Raw genomic sequence first — 21007 nt, 5'->3', positions numbered from 1 at the left:
CATTTTCACGGAGATTTAAGACTCGCGTCATCCAAGAACACGAGCAACCGCAAAGTATTACCATACCGTCTCGTGCCAATGACTACTGAGAGAACCATCTACATCTCGAGGGACTTAGCACCATCCGATCCCAGGGCAAAGAACAATCAGAAGATTCCTATCAACGTTGCCGAGTCAGAAGACCGCTTATAGGTGTCCATCCCGTGCCACGAACTGCGCATAACAGGTAACGGCCTAAAAGGACACGAATTTGGAGGAACAAGGTTGGAGTTCCTCAAGGTAAGTTCAGAACGAAAAAAAATTTTTTGAGGCCCGAACCGAGTGGGAAGTAACATCGGTGACCCCCATGGCAGTCAATGTGTTAATAAATGCAAAATAATGACCATTAATTCGTTTATCTTCGACGCACTCTAGTTGCATACGTTTCTTGTGCAGAGATTTTTTCGTATAATCAAATAATTTTATCCATAAATTGTGGTCCTATCGTGGGCAAACGGACAAATATGATCTGCGATGGTATAGAAGAATCATCAGATTCTGATCTTCCTGCAATTTTTGGAGAAATTGGATACAAAGGTAAAAAGTAAAACTCATACTACAGGAGACGCATATTGTTAAGTAATTCAGAATCTTATCCCGAAAATATTGACGAATTACCTGACATCGACCTACGGCAATTTCTTTGGAGCGCACAAAATTTAGTTCCGAAAGTTTTTGATTTTGATGAAACTCTATTAGGAGTTAAAGCAAATATTAACGATAAATTGTTACTATTAGAAAATTTTCAACTTTTCTTTTCCAAAAATATGCTTGAACAGATTGTGAGAGAAAACAATAATTATTATACCACGAAAACTATATACAGTCACTCGCGATTGATGTCTTGGAAAAATATAGCAATGACCGAAATGTATCGATTTTTTGCTTTGTCGATGTTAATATCAAAAATAAAAAAATTATCAATAGACGAATATTGGTCAACCGATGAATTAATACGCATGGAAAGTATTCCAAGAATAATGAAAAGAGACAGATATATAGCTCCATTACAAATGTTGCACGACAATAATGAGACAAGTCCAAATGCGCTAATGAAAATATAAAGCATCATCGACAGTCTGCGTAATTCTTTTTCACGGGCATTTTACCCGCATAAGCATTTATGCATCAACGAAAGTTTGCTGCTTTTCAAAGGTCGATGTTTTTTCAAGCAGTACCTTCAAAACGAAGTAGAGACGTGGTATAAAGTCGTATGTTATCTGCAACTGTCATACAGGATATATCGAAGATTTTATTGTCCATTGTAGAGCACGCACGGATATAAATGACAATCATTTAGCAGATATTGGCAAATCAGGGAATATTGTTATGACGCTGATAGAACTGTATCTAAATAAAGATCATGTTTTGATCACAACCCCGGCATTATTTTCGCTCCTATAACATAATAAGACAAATGCATTTAAAACAGTGAGGAAAATAAAATATAAAATATTTAAATATACTCAATAAATTATCCAGAGGCGAAATTACGTTTCAGTCTACGGATAAACTATTAGCGCTAAAATGGATGAACAAAAGAGAAGTGTTAATGTTATCAAGCTATCATTCTGCTGAGTATATAGAAACAAAAAAAAATGTAACAGGAACACAAATATTAAAACCAACTGTTATTGTAGACTATAACCGCGTTAAGGGAGCAGTTTACAAATTTAATTAATACTATTCGTACAACTTTGAAGTGGTCTAGGAAATTCTATTTCCACATGCTGGACCTTTCCATTTATAATACTTTCATACTCTACAAAATTATATCCAAAAAGAACATAACATTTGCAAAATTTCATTTATGTCTCATTCATGAAATTTTACTAAAATATCCAAATGAAAATGTATACAGCAATAAGTGCGGTGGCTAAACTGCATCCAAAGATAATCTTTTACGATTGGTACCAGGACATTTTCCATCAAAATGACGAAAGTGACAATATTGACGATATATGTTCTGTTCAAAAAAAAATCCATGAGATTAGTTATTGATGATACTTCTGGCGACGATCAACTACCAGAGCCCTGGCTTTGGAAAGAAATAAGGAATAGTCCAAAAATCTGGGAGTATACGATGACTCCTGGCATAAGAAAGGCAGCCTTAGGAGGAAGTAGAAGAGAATTAAATATATTTAATCTAATATTTGATGACATATTCTGGGAAAATATTGTAACCTAAACTAACCGGTATGCTGATCAAATACGAGCGAATCCACGCAGAACACGAAAAATCGACGCCACTTGGTTTCTTGTAAATTCTAACGAAATAAAAATATATTTCGCATTGTCCATAATAATGGCACAGATAAAAAAACCAAAACTACAAATGAATTGGTCGAAGAGGGCTGTTATCGAAACGCCGATATTTAGAAAATCAATGCCTTTGAAAAGATATCTGCAAACTACAAGATGTTTGCATTTCGCAAACAATACACTGGTTGCCAATAAAGATAAATTGAGCAAGATTAAATCTGTGATCAATTTTTTGAACCAAAAGTTTAAAAAAGTATATATAATGAAAAAAGATATTGCTATTGATGAATCGCTCATAAAGTTCAAGAAGCACCTATCTTATAGGCAATTTAACCCATCAAAAAGATCAAGGTTTGGCGTTAAATTTTATAAATTGTGTGAGTCCGATTCAGGCTATTGCTATGAATTTAAAATATATACTGCCCACGATAAAATAAACCGTGATGATAGCGCTTCGAAAAGTGTTGTCGAAGAACTTTCTGAGTCAGTATTGCACAGGGGTCACACCTTATATATAGATAACTAGTATCGTTTAATTATAAAACAAATGTAATTGGCACAGTACGTGGAAATAGGAAGCATATGCCAAAAGACTTGTGTAATGTAAAATTAAAAAGGGGGAAATACGCAATAAGAAATTGCAACCGAATACTTACTATAAAATGGAAAGACAAATGAGATGTTTATATTATGACGAAAAAACATGAAACAGTCGAAATGACTACACAAGGATTCAATCGTACTCCAAAACCAAATTGTATTACAGAGTACAAGGGAATGAATGGAATTGGTCTCCAAGACCAAATATTAGCATGCTTTCCAGTAATGAGGAAATACATGAAAGGATATAACAAAATTTTTTTTATCTGTTCGATATTGGTCTTTTTAATTCATAGATTTTATGCAATAAAATAAATAACGGGAAGAAACAATTTTACGTTGACTATAGGATCAATATAGCCGAATCACTATTGAAGAATATGCCAAAACCGAATTATAGAGAACGAGAACAATTATTTTCCGGAGATATGCCAGAAAGACTGCATGAGAAGCATTTGACACATTTTCCAAAACACATTGACCCAACAGCATCAAAATTAAGTCAAATTTGTAGAGTTCGCCAAAACCTTGTAGAGTTCGCCAAAAAAATTAAACGTAGAGAAACAACGTGGGAGTGTAAGAAGTGCAAAGTTCCCTTACATCTACCAGAATGTTTCGAATTGTATCACACCATTGCAGATTATTAATTTTGTATTACTGATTTATGTATAAATAAACTTTTTTTAGCACTTGCATCTACCACATCGGGTTCTAATTACTTATCAAATATTTCACAAATATTTATATTTTCAAGAGGGCGCCGCCACTAATATTTATATTTGGCCCGATCATCGTACTATCGACTATGCCCGTGATATTCACTTTATACCAACCAAACGGGCTGAAATTAAATTGAATTAAAAAAAATCCGGGACATTCATTTCTTATCGGACTTTATTCTTAATATAACGATGGACGACGGGCTCCTGTGTAAAATTCCCCCTGAAGTCGGGGCAGACATGGACGAAGTTCGTTACAGCGCTCTTGCATTTGCGGACGATCTCGTCTTTATTCTACACCAAAAGGACTACAGAGCACTCTAGATATTGTGAACGATTACCTGGCCAAACGTGGTTTGGTTATAAATACAGGTAAGTTGTTCACTGTGGCAATTCGGAAAGGTGCCACACTTGAAGAAGCCAGTGGTTGACGGCAGAGCTGCGTTCAACTGCGCAGGATGCCAATTGTCAGCCGTAACATGCAAAGAAGAACGGAAATATCTGGGCGTCCCGTTCACGTCTTAAGATCGAAGGGGCAGGAGATCAAGCTCCTTCAATGTGCACTTCAAATGTTAACCAAAGCGCCACTGAAGCCGAAACAAAGACTCTTCGCTCTGAGAGTGATGATGCTTCCCGGATTATATCCTTTCAACCCTCGTTAGTATATCTCTGAACCGTTTAACTGTCTGACTACTGGGGAACGCTATCGCGCTCTTCTTATGTTCTGCCAAAAAAAGGAGCGCTAGCGCTCCTGTTTTTTTTATGCCAAGGCTGCAGAGAACATACTAACGCTGCTCTAAATCACTAAAATTTGTGCATCCAGTGAAGCGCGTTGAGTTTGCGGAACATATGATTTTTAATTGTTGTAATAATATTACATATTTTAAATCTATTTTCTTTTTTCTGTTAAATAACGGTGAGAACAATACCTAATATTAGGAGCGAAACTGACTCCGAATCGTGGACTGATGATGAAATGCAAATTTGTGACAACGAAAGTGATAGCGGAAATGATATTATTATTCTTAAAAAGAAATTACGGCCAATTAGCGAGAACAGCAATGATACACTAAATGGAGACCAAACATGCCTCTGTTGATTAATTTTTGAATTTGAATTCACGGTATTCGAATGAAAAGGATTATTTTACGAAGGTTCCTGGTCCACAACATCCGCCTGATCCTGATGCAAAACCAATTGAATATTTTTCCATATTCTTCTCGATTTCCCTACTCTCTACAATGGTTACTGAAACAAACCGGTACGCTCATCAGTTTTTGAGTTCCAACAAAACTTTGAAGCGTAACTCACGTGCAAAAAGGTGGGAACCTGTTATCAAAGTGGAAATGAAAGCATTTACTGCTGTTTTTTTTTAGAAATGGGTATTACTTGACGTCCAACAATGATGTCTTATTGGAATATAGGCTCAAGGCAAATACCGTGGTTTGGAGAAATGTTTCCTAGCAATAGGTTTTTATTAATCATAAAGTTTTTCCATCTGGTTGACAATACCACTTTGATACCACCAGGACATCCAGACTACGGACCCATGTGGAAAGTTTAACTTTCTTGTGAATTATGCCAATAAGATTTTTCGTGAACAGTATACACAGCACCAACAGGTGAGTATAGATGAATCACATTGTCAATCAAGTATAAACAGTACCTTCCTAATAAAAAACACCACAAATGGGGGATCAAATTTTGGATGCTTTCTGATACTGTTTCAAAGTATTACTTAGGACTTTTTTGTAATCGAGGCGCAAAGTCAACCGAAAGTAAGGGAGAAATAAAAAAGAATAGATTGGGATATGTTGTTGTCCAACAATTATTAAATTTAGGGAATTATTTGAATAAAGGATTTCATGTTTTCACTAATAACTTTTTTACAAGCACCCAACTAGCAAAAGTATTATTGCAAAAAAATACATATATAACTAGTACTATTAGAAAAAATAGAAAAAACGTTTTAAATCAGGCTAAATTTGCAGATGTTGGTAAATCTAAATATTTTGAAAGCAACGAAATTCTTATGTGTTCTTATCGAGAGAAAAAGTCTCAAAGAAATCCCGTGATATTAGTTTTAACAAACTGCATAACAGATAGCGTAATCGTTAAAAAGAAAAGAGGAAAAGAGTCAGAAAAGACGAAACCTGCTTTTGTTCATAATTACAGCAAGTTCATGGGTGGTGTGGATGAATCAGATAAAATGCTTTTTTATGATACCTAGATGAAAGAAGAACAATGAAGTATTGGAAAAAAGTTGTATTCAACATTATTGGCAGAATAGTCTTAAACGCCTACATAATATATTCGGAAAATTATTAAAATTAAAAAGTTAATCAGGTTACAATTTGTTTCAAGTATTATTGATGAAATTGAAAAGGAATAGCTCGCAAACAAAAACAACGCATATAAACAACCTATATCGTCTACACCAAGCGAAATATTTAGCCTTGTAAAGCTACTTGTACGAAATTTGCGGCGATGCGTGAAATGCAGCTGTAAATATGGTAAAGGAGTTAAACGTTCAAACCTAATTTGCTATATTTGTAAAAAGGGAATTCACGCGCTTTGTATAGCAAACTACCCGTGTAAAAGATCATAAAAAATTATTTTTGTTAATTTGATTGAATTATAAGTGCTTATTACTAATTTTATTCACAAAATGAATTAAAACAAATTTATGTAAATAAATGGTATTTTTTAATTTTTATACACGCAATTGGTGCCGCACTTTTGGCCGAAACCATATATCCGAAAAAATACGTCAGCAGTCAAATAGTTAAAAAAGACCGACAGCATAGTAAGAGCTTATACAAGGAAATGGCTAGAGCTACCGCATGACACGATAACAGCCTATTTTCATGCTAATGTTAAGGATGGGGAGTTGTCAATTCCATCCATGAGGTGGCTTATGCTACTACATCGGTGGCATTGCCTATAGAGCGGAAGGACGATGATGTAAACGATTCCTACGTTAAGCAGGAAATTGGATATGCTGAAAGGAAATTACGTGACGGACAACTCGTTATCGAATCTCGCGAAAAATTGGAGATAAGATGGGCGAAAGCTCTCAATAAGTCATTGGAAGGTAGCGGTTGAAGGATATCAAGAAAAGTCCCACCACAACACCAGTGGATAATTGACAGCACTAAATTCCTATCTAAGCGTGATTTTGTCAACTCAATTAAAATAAGAATCAATGCACTGTCTACTAGATATAGAACAACAAGAGACAGAATAAGTGGCCACACATATCGGGCAGGATGCGGGGCGATAGAGCCGATACATAACGTTCTGCAGAAGTGTTACCGAACAAACAAATCAGGTATAGATCGACACAATGCGGTCGTCTCCTACGTGAAACGGGCACTTCACAAAACACAGAATATCGTAGGAAAGGAACCTCGATATCGCGCATCAAACCAAAACAGAAATATAAAAAGCTGACGGAGCATATCAAGGAAAGATACGACGTAAAAAATGTAAATAACTCTATTATACAGAGCTATTTGGAGCAAAACTTCTGCCCAATACCTCACAAACAACAGCATTCTCAAACCCACCAAATTCATGGTGATCTCAACAAATCCTGATTGAAGGTCTCTCTGGGTTCTGGAAGTTCTATCATGCGACAACATCTGCCACACCAAGAAAACTAGAAGAACGCACCAGAGTTGGACAATGGACAACAACATCATCGTGCTGCTTACAAATTAGGCATAATGATGAACAGGAGTGGGTTTTTTTCTGAGTTTGTCACAGTGATGAGTCCCAGACGAGCAGCAACAACATAGCTGTTATGTGTAATGCATTTTTCCCCTCCTACTTTAAAAAGAAAAGAATAGCCAAATGCCTCGTTATCTAATTAGTGACGCGCATGATTAGATTAACAAGATTACCTCTGGTCCTATCAACTGTGGTTAACCCTTTCGGTACGAGCGTCGGCTATAGACGGCTTCCGCGCGACGAATTGTGTATACCAGCGTCGGCTATAGACTGTATCCGCGCGATGATCTGTGTGTACGAGCGTCTGCTATAGACGGCGTCAGCGTGAAACCGGTTGACCATCAGCCCCGCGATATGCTTGTTTTTAGGCATACCGCACATCGATGACACTTGTCTCATTCTCTGGCAAAATTTATCTATGGCAAAATTTCAGTTGCAATTAATTAGGGATATACTGGGAAAGTATCATCAAAGTATAAGTCATCAACATCGAGCGAGCAATAATCATCCACTGAGATTAACAGAACGACATTGTCCGTCGGTTTATAAATCGGCAGGAAAAATCTCTGAAATGGTACCGTAAATATCTTTTCCATTTGCTGGACATAAGCGTGTGGAATGGATACTGTCTATATAAACATAACACGCTAAAACCGATATTAATAGCCAAATTTCACTTGGAATTAATCCGACAAATATTGTAAAAATATCATATGAACAATACTTATTATCATCAAAGAGGCAATAACAATCCATTACGGCTAATAGAACGGCATTTTCCTTCACTGTATAAACCACCAAGAAAAAACCGAAATAGAAGGTACGTCGTTTGCAGTGCAAACGACAAAAGACGCGAAACTACGTATGAATCTAAAAACTGTAATGTCGGATTGTGTATCGACCTTTGCTTTAAAATTTATTATTGTGAATTAAATTATTGAGAATCTTAATTTGACATATCAATTACCCTAAATTATATTTATATTTATAAAAATTACAAAATCTCCAAATATGTCGTTGTATAACACTTAAAGAGTACGATCCGGAGAATAACAAGGCTGCACCGAAAGATGTAAGACCGAACACCAGTTTACCTAAGCGCAACATGCACACTTTCCGACACAGTGCTCCGTTCAGTGGCGCTATTCCGGCGGCACGGTGGACCGTTCAGCAGTGTCATACCGACGGAGCACACTGCCGTAGCAAAAGGGTTAATTCCCGACCCCTCATCTCATTATTTAACAATCCAAACAATTATACCTAATTCAGTCTCTCACATTTTCCAATTAGACACAATTTCGCCGCTCTTTCGAAGCTTACATTGCTAGATACCAAAGAAAACCGGTTGTCACGATGACAGCGAATTGAACAAGTCAGCAGCATTTTTGGAAATGGTGATCATTCGACTATTGACATTGAGTTGCAGCAATGCACAAAATAGAAAAGCAAAGCGCCATCGTTAAAACCAGAAGATTTAGGAATAGTTCATAAAAACAAGACTCAGCCCTTGTTGAAGTCATTGATACGAGTCGATGATTTAGCGGCAAATGCCGTCTAAATACGACAGCCATTTTTTCGTCCATAGAGGCTGACGCCGTTTGAATACGACAATCATTTTTTGGCCCACGGAGTCTGACGCTGCTTATACACAGCAGGCATTTATTAATTTACAGCGGCTGACGCCGTCTAGATATGGCAGTCAGTTTATTGATTTACAGAGACTGTCACCAACAATATACGGCACAGACTTTATTGTCAGAGAAATAAAGAATTTTTCTCAGTAAGAGTATTCTATGCGAATAAAGGCAACACAAAATTATTTTGCTAAAAATTCGAAAAATTATGAAGATACAAAAAGAGTGCATTTATTTTTGTAAGTTTATGATGTATCAGATTCAAATAACTTATAATAAGCTACAAAAAATAGAGTGGGCCGAATCACTACTTACATCGGTAAAATCTCCAATTCCACTTTTTTGTTCTTAATGTTAATAAATATTTTACCCTTTTTAAAACGGAATATAACAGTAGGAAACAACGGAAACAGGTGAACGAGACTGATTCGGATAGTTATGATGAAAACGAATCTTATATAAATACATCATTTCGTAAAATACGGTGATTAAAATTACTTAGTACATAGAAATCTGATGAAACTGAAGATGTGATTAACAAAGTATCAATCCGAATGATATCAGATGGACCTCTCAAAATTATGGGCTTCATGATTTTACAAGACAACACAATCGAGAATTCAAACAGACATATCTGATTCTTGGAAAAATTTGCGATTTTTTAAATCATTCGTATCTGATAGATTTCATTGTTGAAAAAAACAACTAATCATTGGAGACGAAGAGATAATAGTAATCGTGAACCTGGGACAAAGGCAGACGAACTGTACTGTTTTATCGCTGTTTGCTTACTAATGTCTAGAGAGAAGAAATTATCAATTGATGAATATTGGAGTAAAAATAAATTATTGCAAAGTGACATCTTTTGCAGAATAATGAGTAGAGATCGCTACAAAGTGTTACTCAGAAAGTGTTACTGCGCTTTCGCGGAAGACAACAAAGTATGGTACAGGTGCGCCGTCGCGAAAGGGTTAAGTAGTGTCGGTAGTGTTTGACCTTCAGTAGAAAGATGATGTCCAAGCGATTATGGTTAAAGCGGTTATCAAGTATGTGTACGTGGATTGGTTTGATCTTATTGTGACGGTGAATTTTTGCTCTTTGGCAAGCAAGATATTCTCTGGACGATTTGAGTGCTTTCTTAAGGATCAGGCCAAAACGTATTTTTCGCATAAATTTAGAGATGTGGTCCAGCCGCTATGATATGAAAGATTATAAATGACATTGAAAACTGTCTTGCGTAATGATTCTGGTAAGAATGGTCTGATGAATCCTGACAAAATGTCACAATACATGTTCATTCCTGGTTCTAGTATGAGTTTTCGTAGATTCAATGAAGTTGTGTCTCTGATCAGATCAGCTAGATCATTGTCGTTCAGTTGTGCTTGTTGGATTTCAAGAGATGTGACAATGGATGGCATGTTTATAGTATTAATGCAGGATAGTGTATCTGCAACTGTGTGATCATCACCCTTCACATAGACTAAAGTCAGTGAAAAATTGTGAGATATATTTGAGCTAGTTGACGTTCCGATGTTTGGTCCAGTTTTTGTTTGAAGACAAAAGTAAATGGTTTTTTGTCCGTTTTAATGACAAACTGACGGAAATCAAGCAAGTGATGCAAAAATTTGACTGATGCAAAAATAGCAAGAAGTTCACAATCGTATGTGCTATATTTCTGTTATGTCCGGTTCAGTTATCCAGAGAAAAACTCTATGTGTTTTTAGGTATCATCTTCCAGCTGTTATAGTTTAAGCTCCGATAGCAGTTGCAAATGCGTCGGTTGTGAGAGTCATTGGTTCGTTAGAAAACGGAAAAGCGAGCAAGTTTTAGGTTTCTGATATCCTTTAATGGCATCAACTCGTTCGCACGTTGGAAGTTAACCATGTTCATTAATGGTGTAACCCAGGAAGTTTATTTCCGTTTGGTTGAACAGGCAGTTTTTGAGATTGATAATAAAGTTGTTGTCTTCTAAGCGTTCAATGTGTATGTGTTCTAGATATTAGTCTTCATCGTCCGAGAATACCAGAATGCCATCCATGTAGACGAAGACGAAGTCTCTGAAAAGTGTGTCCATAAATCGTTGATACGACTGGGTGTAGTTTTTTAGACAAAAGGCATACCTAAGTATTGAACCCAAGGTGTTATGATGGCAGTTTTTCAATATTGTCCACACGCATAGATACTTATAGATATGCTTTTTCGCAATCAATTTTGCTGTAATGTTCTCTATCGTGTATACACGGAAAGAATGAGCGGAGAACTATATGTCAGGATCAATAGCATCATTGAGTTTACGGTAATCACCGCACGTTCTCCTGCTGTTGTCTTTCTCTCGTATCATATGAATAGGATTGGCGTACATTCTGCTGGATGATCTAATGATTCCGGAGTTCAGAAGTTCTCTGATTTGAGTTTTTGTTGCCGCTGCCTTTTCACCTGCTAGTTTACGTGCTCGTGCAGTGACTAGTGGACATGCGTAATAATTTTGTGCGCAAATGGACGTGCTGTTAAATTTAAGCATGGCTTGCTAATCGACCAAGTGATCTCAACGAATTGTTTTAAAAGTTCAGCATACTCAGTAGAAAAATCTGAACTTATTGATGAGATGTTGTAATACTGTGCTTCCATTGCATTTCCTTTTGACGAGAGATGAGACACTGGATCTATCAATTGTTGATACTTCAAATCAATCAACAAGTTTTAATGAATTAAGAAATCAGTTCCGATGATTGCTATTTCCACGTCTGCGATGATAAAAGACCAGCAGAAATCTCTGCGAAGATTTAAATCAAGGTTGATGATTTTAGTGCCGTGTATTTGTGATGAATTTGCAACATAAAGTATGAGTCAGTATTTCTATTTTTACAAAACTTTTTTGCAGATATTATGGACACGACGGATCCAGAGTCAATCAAGAATTTCTGTTTGGTAGTGTAGTCGGAGCTCTTTTGGTCTGGAATTGCTGTCTTGCACTGCTCTTACTGAAGACAGCGACGTTAGTTTCCCTAATTTGTTATTGTCAGTTTCTCATTGAAGCGAATTTACAAGGTAAAAGACAGCGTTTTGTTTCGCTGCCAAACCTTTGGTGATAATAGGAGATTTTATTACGAATAGGTGTCGATAATCTTGGACTGTTGCAATTATGATGCATCGGAGATTGTCGAGCCTGCAGTTGTTGGTTTTTTTTTTTGAATTTCTATGAGCTTTGAGTCAATGTCTTAAAGAGTCGATGATGCAAGATTGCGTGTAAAGGTTGCCACACATAACCCGGTTATTCTGTTGATCGTAAGGCATCAGCTTGTAAAAACGGTTCGCAAACTTAGCTATAGCATCAAGTGGAAGTTTACTTGTGGTAATCAGATAGGGTTTAATATATGTTGTATTATAATATGTATTCGTTCAAGCCAAAATTGGTGCAATATGGTATCATCAGCGAAACCATCAGCCAATTCGCGCATTTGTCGCAGGTGCTGAGAAGGTGTTCTATTTGGAAGCGTTGACTCACGTAAAAGTTTCTTTGTTTTTGTCTGAAATCAAAGAGTCGTGAGATTATCGCGTTTCTGAGAGTTTTATCTTTACCTGTAGCGGGCTCCTGTTATATCACGTCTGAAATCAGGGCCGTCAGGTATTTTACTTTATCTTCAACAATTCCAAAAATAGTGGATTCAGTCTTAGCCATGATGAATCAGAGATCCGGTCGATTTTTGGTGAATGCCGCCAATTTAAGTTTATTCATCAAATAATATTTGTCACGCAATATATTGTTATAGCCTGGTGATTGATTATAATTGTACAGGTTCTACATACCAGAAGTATTTCCTTCTATTGTTCCTGTTATTGACGCGATGGGTGAAGCTGTCGCAGTATTCCGTGGCGTCATTTGTCCGTTGTTATTTTGATTCCTTTGTTCAGGATGAGTTCCTTTGTTGTTTGTATCTTCTGTGTTTCACTTGCCGTTGTTGTTGATTCGTGGAGATTGGATTCAGGTTCGCGCTGAATCCTGTTGTATCACGTCAAAAATCAGCACGATCGTGTCTTGATCAAGGGCCTTAAGGACAGTCAGGTATTTTAGTCTGTATGTGTACTATTGGCTCTTAACATGGTGTTCAATGTTTGTGATTCTTTTTCAAGTGTTCTGAACATGAAGCTCGAATTTTATTACAAGATAGGATGGCTGACGCCGATACGTTTTTTCTTTTGTAGGAACTCTTGATGCACAAAGATTACGTCGGAGTCACCAATTGTGGTCAAATTAACGTTGATAACCTACTATGTAGAAAGAACGTCGCACATTAAGTAACAATAGTGATAACAATAGTGATCAAGAAACAAAAATAAGTACATAAATTTAATTCAAATAACTCTGGAATGTAAACACGAATTAATCAATTTGCTACTCCATTAGACTACTTTGAGCTATTCTTTTCCGAAGAATTGATATTATTAATTGTTGAAGAAACAAATCAGTTGAAACGAAAAATCGAACACAAAATAAAAATTCTGTGTTCATTTCTAAAACCTTATGAACAAGCAGCAACTCTGAGTGAGATTTAATGGTTTTTGCAATTAGGTTATTAATTTCGTGTGTTAAAAAATTGCATTACTCCGAATGTTGGACAAAAGATAAATTTTTGCGTATTGACATCTCCGGACGTATAATAAATAGACATAGATAAATATTTCTCATGCGAATGCTTTATTCCAGTGAGATTAGTGATAGGCTAGTAAAAATAAGTAAATACTATAATAATTCTTGCCTTTCATTTCAAAATAATTTTAATCAATTTTGCAACATATGCATCAATAAAAGTTCATTATTATACAAAAGCAGGTTACCGTTCAAACAGTATATTCCAACCAAACGGAATAGATTTGACATCAAATCTTTTATATTCTGCGACTGTAAAACTGGATACGTTTCAAATTTATTGTATATGCAGGCAGGAATTCGGAGACAACAAAAATAACTGAAAAGTCTCTCGGAAAATCAGGTAAAATTGATACAAAAAATTTCTTCCTTTTATTTGATGTGGCTGTTTGGAATGCATTTTGTTTGTACAAGATGAAAAAGTGACAATGCGTGCATTTCACCTTCAATTACTAAAATATAGTCAAAAAACATAAGACGTTAAATAATAATTATATAATTATATATATCGAACGTCAAGCAAATGAACGAGAGTAAGTTTGTATATAACGAGAGATAATAGATAAAAAGCATTTGTAGTTTTCAAAATACTTTGGCCTAGACCCAACTACAATAAGGAATACTAAAGTGACTTGAATTTCTTCACTTACTACTTAAGAAGTTCTATTGTGGTTCCAAAATACTCATTTGCGATGTAGATCGAAATTGACTTGAGAAGCAATGATTATCTGAAAAAAGATTACAAACAAAATTTTTATTTGTTATATAAAGTAGGTATTTCTTCATTAAATGGGGATGATCTAAATAGACAGGTTACGAGCAGATATCGTATACTTCCATATATACACTTACAATAAATTAATCTAATACTAACTAGCAGCTTGAGCAAAAACACAATTACTCGTTTTAATATCTTAAAGCCGATATATCGACTTTCCAAGTTTTTTAATAATTTAAACATATGTAATGACATTATATTTTGATTACAGAAATAATTTTCTCTCTTTTTCACGTAAAACTACAAACATTTTACAATAAAATAAAAAATACGTGAAAATATCTTCATTTTTGAAAGAAATATGTTAATTTTAACAGATAATACATACGATTCAAATCCTATAGATTTCTAAATATTTTTGAACGGTATACGGAAAATTTATAAGGTATTATAAGGATTAAACAATAACGCGATATCTCCGACTGGGGTATTAATCCGTATCTTTACGATTTTCGTTTTTTGATATATCAATATATTCGTTAAAAGAATAGATTTATTATCAGTGTTATTTTGCAATCCAGTGAAAAGTTAATTATCTCCACCAGTATTAAATTTATTATAATAAAAAGAATTACAAAATTACATTGGCTATAAAATTTCAATATTTACTTACTAATATTATTCTACAAAAGAAGTATGTTAGTGTCTTGATCATTTTCCGTGATGCACTAATTCTTTCAATAATTATTCATTAAATAAGAGGCGGACAATAAATTGAATTCGCTAATATCTATTGTTTGTTTTATATGTAAATACAGAAAACCGAAATAACAGTATAACACAAATATTCCATTTCATAAAAATGACACGTTACATAAATTCCGTTACGCGAGACTCAGAACAGACGAAGTTAATTAACGAAATTTTTTTTACATTATTAAAAATTTTTTTTATATGATATAAAAAGCCACTAACGTGACTAATAAGTATAATTTCTGTTTTATCTATGTAATCCATATAAGTTAACATACAAAAGAAATTTTTATTTCATGCACATAACGCATAAACGTTTTCAACAAAATAAAATAAGTGAAAAGATAAAAATCTAACAATATCAATACCGTGTTATATCGTTATAAGGGGGTTACCTGTAAAGTTTATGTGACTATAAAAAAGAAGTTAAATAAAACTTTATACGAACAAACATTGACTCTAAGATAGTTTTGCGCGCAACCTATTCAGGTACACGTGTTTCTCAAAATTAATTGAAATCGCAAACTGTAAACAAATTTAAATAAATGTAAAAACACAGTCAACTTCACAATTCTCCTTTTACTTTATTGAAACAAGAATCGACTCATCCATAGCTGCACGAACAACTGCACAATAAGATCCGATATGAAACGAAAGCAATATTACTAGTATCATTATTATAATAAAGAAAGCTCCTTGAAAGTATATGTATACTAAGTAAATAAAAGAAGTTACTTGAATTTTTATTAATAAAAACGAAATGAAATAAACAAAAACAACATGAAATAAAAAGGAATTAATAATTGCGATTTATTTAATAATGATATTTATTCTAAAATAAAATAAAATAAAATTTTCGATGAATAATCATCAAGAAAATAATATTACTTATGTACCTCTATTTGTATTGTATTTGTATTGTACCTTGATCATATTACTGAATAGTGAAAGAGAAGTCACCTTCCCTGATTATCATGTGAAAACAAAACAACTTTCCTAAAAAATACCAAACAAAATAGAACAATAGAAAGTTCGTCCTTAATGTATGTTCTTTTATTAGAATTTACTTGAAAATTTTAAAACCACACATTTAACTTAACTTCGGCTACATACGAAGAGCATTGAAAAATAAACCTAAGTTTCCACTGTACCGTGTATAGAGTTTCGTCGATTCGTAGAATATCATGTATTATAAAATGAAAGTGTTTTACTAATATAAATCAAATACATATATATATATGATATTTTTTGAAACCCTACCTGGAAGATACGAATTGACTAATTCGAATAAGTCTTCGTTAATACGAACTTTATTGACAAAAATACTATAACTAGAATGTAACAACTTGGAAACTATAATTCTTTTCTTATAATCTAGCCTACTCAAGGCATTACCCGTTAAAAGATAAATCACGCTCTCCTTAACTACCAAACGGTTTATCTCACATATACATACTTACCACGACTAATTAGTTCCAGAATCTTCTACCGCTTCGTTCAACTGTCGATCGATACATCTCTCACACACACATGACTAACTAGTTCTGTAACCTTCCCATTCCATAATTATATATATATATATATACATATATATATATATATATATATATATATATATATATATATATACACGAATATGTAAAATCAAGGATTAGAGGGAATGATTGAAACAATTGATCACACAAAATAATTTGAAGAGTATATATATAATAATGCTACTAACGATCCGTTCGACAACACAAAATCTTACAGAATGTCCTCTTTTTGTCTTTCAAGTCTTTTTTCAATCGTAACTAATGTCTGTACCACGCGCTTGGCAATAACAATCCTGATTTATGTACACCCGTATATATACGATTTAGAGGAAAGTCGAATATAATATATAATACATAATACAATCAATTATGATTAAATGACATAAAAATAATTACACAAATCATTATTAAAACCCTAACAAAGAATACACATTACGAAAATAAGATCTGAAAATCCTAAAACAAGTACAACGCAATAAGCTCCACGATGGACATATCTAGATTACAATTTTATTTTCACGAATATATCTCAAATGCACACCTTTTTCGACTTGCAAATGCTACACCATAGAAATCACATGTTTAGCTATCGATTAGTATATTGAAAGAATCTGTAATTTAAAAGAAATAAAGTTGATTACTTGTAATCAATAGAACGACGAACTTTCTCGCAATCTGCGCCAGCACGTGCAAATATTAAGTGGTCTTGATAATAGCAGCAGTAGATGAAGTCTGTGGGTTTATCGTTGACAATCCATTATATAAAGAGAAACTTTGCAGATCAAGTAACAATTATGATGTTTATTTAGCTTTGTTCGGTGTGTAGTAGGTATAATTAGACTATGACCTCTAGCAGTTATGATTGTGCTCTCTAGAAGAATCGAAGAAAGAACAATGATTTTCTTTGTGTTTCCGGAGTCTTTTTCGTCACCTTTGTTTATTGTTTCCCGCGTGTACGTTTGGTGGCACCGAGACATGTTAGTTATGTATCTTGTCGGAAGAGGCGTAGCAAGTCCCACATATATAGCACCATCTTGTGAACATTTCGTACAATAGACCAAGGCCGCATTAATAGTTTGCAAATCATTTGCCTTTCCATCATATCTATTTGACTTCTTTATTTAGTCCGCGAAAGGAATAGTACATCCTGTAAATTTTGTAATAGTTTTAAAAAATATCAAAATTATATAGCTTTTTATCCGTATACGTTTTCAGTTATGAAAGTGATTATATGTCAATTTATCTAAAAGTTGTGAATACGTTCCTAAAGCAATCATCCTCATCGCGTACATTTGTTACAACAAATGAATATATAAGAACGAAAAATAAATCGAATAATAAATAAATTTATCTGCGTAATAATTTTCAATCTTTCTTATAAATATTTTGAAGAAGTAGTATTTATCTGTATCTATTCATTTTTATTTAAAAACGTCTATTAATATAGAATTTATAATTGAAATAAAATATTACGAATCGATAGAAGTCGGAAATCATACGAAATCTTCGGACGATTACTAAGTAGAAGATAGTGAAGCGACAAATTTGCGGCAAAGTAATAATTTTAAGTAAATTAAAAAAATAATTTGAAAATAAAGAAGTAAAAAATATAAATGAACAATTATCAATACCTAATTGGCAACTTGGAGAGTTTTTTTGGTGAGAAACATTCTGATTGTAAAATTGTTCAGATAACAGATCATCTTATTTGTAATATTTATAAATATAAAAAAATCTGGGATTGATAAACATGTTGCTATAATTTCTTTGCGGTCATTATATGTGTACATGCACATTTGTCGTATTTCGAGAATTTAAAATTGACATTGTTTTTACCTCTTAAAAAATTAATGCAGATTCATTATACATATTGTAAACCTTTATGAATTTTTAAATATTTATAAAGATGTCGGAGTATGTTTTATTAGTGCGTTTCATATATATGTATATGTAATAGTACTATATTACCAGTTCCCATAAATGGAAGTGGTAGTAAAAGAAAAGTAATAGAAAGATTTACTTTGTCCATTGTGCACAGGATGTTTTACACAGGCAATTACTTTATTTTCATATGTGTTTTAGTCATATATGTAGTGCTATATTGTCAATCCCCATAATTGAAAGGATTGTCAGTGAAGCGAGACAAGAATTTACTTAATCAATTTGGCGCAAAATGTTATATGTAGGAATTATAAATATGAATATAATTATAATATGAAGTTGAATTATACAAATGTTGTGGACACAGCTAAGAGCAGAATAGAACATAGAATATAAATAAAATTATAAGCTGTACTTATGTAGAAATGGTTTTCTATAATTGAATAAGTTATTAAATATTATAAAATATATTAAACTAGTTTTGGAAATAATTTATTAATAATAAGTGAGTAATAGTAAAGCAATTTAATAAAAATAGCAATTTAATATAAATAATATTCACAGAATACAAAATTAAAAATAAAAATTGGACTATAAAATTATATTCTTTTATAAGAATATTATGCAGCCATTAATTATAGATTTAACAAAACAAAAAATAAAAATAATAAAATTACCAAATATAATTGACATTTTATTTATTATATCCTATTGCGTAATTATAATAATGTAAAAATAGTTAGTTTTTAGTCAAGTCGTGAAGCCTTTATCAGAGATTGATCTTAAAAAACCTAAATTCGATCTGTAGACAGAGTATTAGAATAAATATTACAAGTTTCTATAAGTGGTGTACAAGAGTGGCTTCATATCTCAATGAGTTAGTTGGACAATGTTCAGTAAAAGAATAGAGAGCTGGTTGTAGACTCATTGATTTTTGAATAAAATCTTATAAATGTATTAGATTCTTTATTAAATTCAATATACAGATTTATTAACTGACTTATGAACAGTCAAACAAAATGGAAAATATGGACTTATTATGTACTAATTACTCATTATTCTTATTGGTCAATGATTTTACAGATTGCGAAATGAGGACTTATTACCTAATTACCAACTTACCTAATGGCTAAATACAAAATTAGGACCGAAGAATTAATCATGGATTTACAAGATCTCTAATTTTTAGGTATTACAGAATCACAAAAACTTTCCAGATTTTCTCTGAAAAGTCAATCTAGTTTTCTCCCTTTTAGATGCTTCTAACTTATTACTTATGATATTTACCGAGGATAAAAAGTTTGCTTCCTATTGGATGACAATATTATCTTTAAGATTCTGGTCTATATTTTCATAAGAATTTTACTACATCAAAAAGCAAGATCTGACTAACACCAAGATTTACAGAATTTGTCAAAAAACATATTTACAAGGAAAGATAGAGATCTGTGAAAAACTACAAGCATAATAAAATGACATTGTTTTAATAAAAATTGATTATTCGTTTTTCTACTTTTTTAAAAAATGTTTGTGACGTGATGGTTAATTTAAACCTAATTTTTAGCATACTCTTAACTTCATTTATTTTGTTTAATTCTTTGATCTTATCAGTTTATTATCAACGTCGTTATTATATTATAGTAATATCGTTGTTCATATCTGAATCTACACATGGTTTAAATTCATTTTTCTTGAAATGTATAATTATAAAATGATTATCAAATATTAACTTAGTAAAAACCTACTAAATACCATTCTCTATCTGTCTGTTTTAGTCTATATAATGGTTTATTTAGTTTACAAATTTTTTCTTCTTGTGAGATTTCTTCAAACTTTTTTGCTTCGATTATGTATATATTGTTAGATAAATAGCCTTGAACATATGCTTGGTGCACATATGTTGTCTTTTCGAAACAACATGCCAGATTCTAACGTTTTTATATGTACTAACTTTAGTAAAAAGCTTAGCTTAATAGACTTCTTTTCTTTGTTGATATCCACGAGCAACCAATTTTCGAATTTTTCCAGTGATCTGTCCTTTTTTCTCAAATTTATTCATTAAACTTTTTTATCTTTTAGCTTAATCATCAAGGTCTATGTGGTGTTTTTTAAGAAGCTGTCATATTCTGCTCTCATGGCTTCTAATCAAAATTTTTTTAACTATCCATTACTTCTTGCAGACTGGTGCAGAATGAACTCTTTTACCCACTACGAGTTCTGCGAAATTGTATTGCAATATCTCCGTCATGTTATATGTCTTCCTTGCCACTTTTATTGCCTATTATTTCTAACTTATTTCTTAATTATCTAGTAACTTCCTTACGATCTTAAAAATGAATATACTGTAGTATATTTTTATGGCCTCTGTCTTATGGACATAAACTGCAACGCTTGCAGCATATATGAGTACCTATCGCATTGAAATATAACTTTCATTATTCGATATTGCACTTTTTGCAATTTATCCAGCTATGTCTCTCCCATAT

The 21007-nt window shown here is 33.2% G+C and overlaps 1 long non-coding RNA gene across 7 annotated transcripts; it reads right to left on the bottom strand.

Annotated features, from left to right (window-relative positions):
- Positions 1–3957: 3957 nt before the first annotated feature.
- LOC118450518 (uncharacterized) lies at positions 3958–18044 on the bottom strand. Of its 7 annotated transcripts, none has more exons than XR_014983701.1 (4): positions 17488–18043; positions 17282–17372; positions 14285–14362; positions 3958–7768 (listed from the first exon to the last, which is right to left on the bottom strand). It is a non-coding gene; the product is annotated as an uncharacterized LOC118450518 (long non-coding RNA). The 7 variants fall into 7 exon arrangements; XR_014983702.1 differs by lacking the exon at positions 3958–7768 and adding an exon at positions 7786–13255 and having other exon boundaries at positions 17488–18044; XR_014983700.1 differs by lacking the exon at positions 3958–7768 and having other exon boundaries at positions 7785–14362; positions 17488–18032.
- Positions 18045–21007: the final 2963 nt, after the last annotated feature.

This window comes from Vespa mandarinia, unplaced genomic scaffold, assembly GCF_050613455.1.
Source record: "Vespa mandarinia isolate Hongniang unplaced genomic scaffold, ASM5061345v1 scaffold_61, whole genome shotgun sequence".
Lineage (NCBI taxonomy): Eukaryota > Metazoa > Arthropoda > Insecta > Hymenoptera > Vespidae > Vespa > Vespa mandarinia.
The sequence above is the reverse complement of the archived record's forward strand: the minus strand, read 5'-3'. Positions and strand labels throughout refer to the sequence as shown.